This window comes from Trachypithecus francoisi, unplaced genomic scaffold, assembly GCF_009764315.1.
Source record: "Trachypithecus francoisi isolate TF-2019V2 unplaced genomic scaffold, Tfra_2.0 Lachesis_group0, whole genome shotgun sequence".
In the NCBI taxonomy this organism is placed as follows: domain Eukaryota; kingdom Metazoa; phylum Chordata; class Mammalia; order Primates; family Cercopithecidae; genus Trachypithecus; species Trachypithecus francoisi.
Genome location: NW_022681453.1, coordinates 50,824,190 through 50,828,134, shown reverse-complemented (window position 1 = coordinate 50,828,134; position 3,945 = coordinate 50,824,190).

Below are 3,945 nucleotides of genomic sequence, written 5' to 3'. Positions count from 1 at the left end.
AATTAAGCATTGTGTAAGGAAATAGGGGTGGTGGGTGGTGGTAAATCAGCGGTGAGAATATGAAGGCAGCAAATGTAGATGGTCTTGTATGGAAATTAAGTGGTGAAATGAAGGCAGTAGCTTGAAGGGATTAAAGTGTCAAAAACAAGCTTTTATCAAATAGAGAAAATTCCAACAGAACTTCAGTGTGGCAAATCTGATGTGCAGAGTGGAGATGAAAAAATTAAGCATATATTTCGTACGCATACTGAGTACCCTTAATATTTGTGTTTACTTCTTTGAAGTTAGGATGCCATTCATGTAAGTCACACAATTATTTTATGTAAGAAAGGAATAAAATGTTACCAATTAAACTACGACCCATATTCATTGCAAACTGTACCACGATTTTAAAAATGCTAAACATATACACACATTTTGAAATGAATGATATGTATTGTGATAAAATCTTCTTTATTTATTTAGAGGGAAGGTCTCGCTCTGTCACCCAGGCTGGAGTGCTCCCTGTAAACTGAAACTCTTGGGCTCAAGCAATTCTCCTGTTTCAGCCCCCAGAGTTGCTGGGACTATAAGTTGCACCACCATGCTCAGGTTATTAGTGCATTCTTTTCTTCAGTTAGTGTTGGTTTACATCATGAGCAGAGATATATTGTTTATGCAGTAATCTATACATCTTTGTGCATGATAGAGCTCTATAAACATCCAGATTCTGGCAGTAGTATTACTCAGATGTTTTTAATTATATAGTAGATATTTGGGGTTGCTGAGCTAAAGAATGCAGAAAAATCAGCCCGTACAAGTTCTTAAGAACCTACAACTTCTGAGTTTTCCACATGGTTCTATTTTGGCACTTCTCTCCTGGCAAAATTGCAGAGCTTTGTGTTTATGCTGAAGCAGCAGTTATACCCACTTTGCAGAACACTGGCCACCTGAAAAACATCTCCAAAGAAAATAAGGGTTCCCATAGACTATCAAGGCTCTTTTTTAATCTTATTTATAAAAGCTGCAATTACACACTACGGAGAAATGAACTATACATGGGCCCTTTGGCAGTTTTCCAGAAATGAAGGCAGTTTCCCCTTGCATTTAACCTTGAAGTGTACTTCCTCACAATCACTTCGTGATTGATGATAGCCAGAGACAAGTAAACAGCTTAAAACTTGAAATGTAACATGATTACAGCATTTGTTCCTTTTCTTTTTTAAGAAAAAATTATCTCCACTTTTCTTCTATTGGGCTGTTAGTCTTCTTGATGAAACCTGGAACTATCCCCCTCCTTCCCTACTTTGGTGATAAAATTCACACTGCAATGTAGTATAGCAGTTAAGAGTAACACTTTTAGTCAGTTCTGGGTTTGAATCCCACTCTTGACACTACTAGTTGTGTGGCTTTGACAAACTACTGACACTAACTGAACCTTGTCATGTTTAACCACTTCTCACCTGCATTATTTGTGTCACTAATAGGAATAAGTGTACGTCATCATTATTAGTCACTTTCATATCATTTTTGTCCTCATTGACTGTTGAAGAATAGCTCATTATATTCATGTTCCTCAGGTTTTATCTTTGTAATGCTAGTGAGTTTTCTTTTCTGATTCTTTATGTGGACCACCTTTTTTTCTCCTTTTGACTGATTCTAACATACTGTTTCTGCTTAGCTTTCTTCACTTTGCTATATTCTCTGTTCCCTGGATTCATAGCTCTAGTGTCAGTAAATATAATTTCCTCAGATATCACTAACCATGATGAATTTTGTCATGCAATTATTCAACAAAAAAATTATTCATCTTCTACTATATACCAGGATTACATAAGGCTATGCAAGTGCAGAGACAAAAATGATAGTCTTCATGTTTCCTAAATTTAGGTGGGAGTAGACAAAGAATTACAATACAGTAAAAGAAATGCTAAGGGATATCTAGCTCATATGGTATCAAAAGTATGCATAAGGTAATGAATGAGGATGATCCATAAAATTTAGCAAGATGGAAGATGTGGAGATGGAACCTCAATTGCAATGAATTAAGGAAAAACTTGAAGTAGTTTGGACAATTTTTTTCAAGGAGGTTTTCTATAAAGGGAGAAAAGAGGTATGGAAGCCTGACTGTAGGAAGTTTGTAGTTAGTTTATTGTTTTGAGATGGGACGGTGTAGAGTAGTATGTTTATACCTCAGCAGGGATAATCTAGTATAGACGCATACATTGAGCATACAGAAAACAGAAGAAATAAGTGCATGAGGACAGGGCTCCAGTGGGACAGAAGGGAGGGTCTACAGGACATGAGTGGATGGTTTTGTCCTAGTTAAGAACAAGCAGGTATTATCCATGGGAAAAGGCAGCTGGGTCAGTAGATTTGGTTGTAGGAAGGTAAGGCATTTTCTTCTGATTGTGTTTATGCTATTTTTAAATGAAATAAGTAGAATCAATGGGAGTAAAAAGAAGACAGATAAGATGAATGGTTAAGTGGAGAGGAAAAAGTATGATTGATGGAAGGTGTGGAGCAGGATTTCTGGTCGGTGTGAAGGACCACGGAGACACTCAGGAACGACCAGTCAGTACTGCTTGTGCATTTTTCTCAAGCCATATTCTACCTCCTGAATTCACTGGTCTAATGGGTGGAGAGTTACGAGAGGGTTTGCCAGGAAAGTCAACAAATGGAGAAGAGGCAAAGGAGTTGAAGGTATGAGCAAGGGAATGATGATGACAAGAACAGTAGCAGTTAAACTGGGTAAGGTAGAATTGACAGGGTTTTCAGAGATCTGAAAGGGGCCTGCAAATTGTTAGACTGGGATCTTTAGTGTGATATTATGGAGAGAAGGAGATGACTGTGAGAACATGAGATGCTAGTGATTGAGATTTGACAAACTGCACTCTTACTGATAACAATTAATAGGATATGTCCAAAGGAATGACTGGCTGAAGTCAGATGGAAAAGAAGATCTCATATGTACACAGGTCAAGGAAGTGAGAGAGACTGTGATTTTGGGCAGATGATCAATGTAAATTTTGAAATCACCAGAAATAATGGCAAACATAGTGAGAGAAAAACAGAAGGCTGCAAGCAAAAATATTCAGAAAATAAGGAGAAATGAGTAAAATTTAGCAGACAACTATGACAACCAGGATAGTACATTTTGTTGGCCTGTGCTTTTAACACAGTGAGTTTTTTGAATTAGAAATGTCTCAGAAACAGCAATAAGAGAGAAAGAGAATGACAATCCAGCCCCCAGGCCCCACCGTAGGTAGAAGGAGCAGAAAAAGGTGTTCTCCTCTTAGGGGACAATAAGGGAACCTGGGTCATCAAGGGATGTCAGCTTTCTATTCAAGTCAGAAGAGGAAGGAAGCAATAAGAGAAAATATTAGAGATTGGGAATTTTGCTAATGACAGACTGCATTTTCCAGGGAATACATTGAAAGGTTTTTGGGGAGTGAGGAATTGGAAAGAAATGGAAGATTATGTTAGTTAAGGGATGTAATGGGTTACAGGGATAAACTCTGGGTATTTAAAATCCTGAGATGCTTAGATTTTTGGTGGTTACAGAGTAAAACGAGAATAAAGGCATGATGGGATTAAACTGGCAGTATTTTTGGTGGGAGATAAATTAGTGGCAGAAGCATAGGAAGTGTGGAGAGATGTTGATTTGGATTGGGTTGGGGGTTGGTGAGCATTGATTAATGGGCTTCAAAAGTGCTAAAGTGACGTCATAACTGGAAAAGAGAGAGTCTTTATCAGTACCACAGAGAATTCTTTGCACATTCGTTAAATCCAAGACAGTGAAATACAAAAGAGAAGACACACTGGAAAGAGGCTGGGAAGAGCAGAGGAATAGATGTGCGGGTGGCTCAGCTTGAGTCATTGCCTGGAATACACATTGGTGCTGGAGGCATCCCTTAAAAGAGGGGTCTGGTTAGTTGATGTTTGCCTGATTTAACACTAGAATTA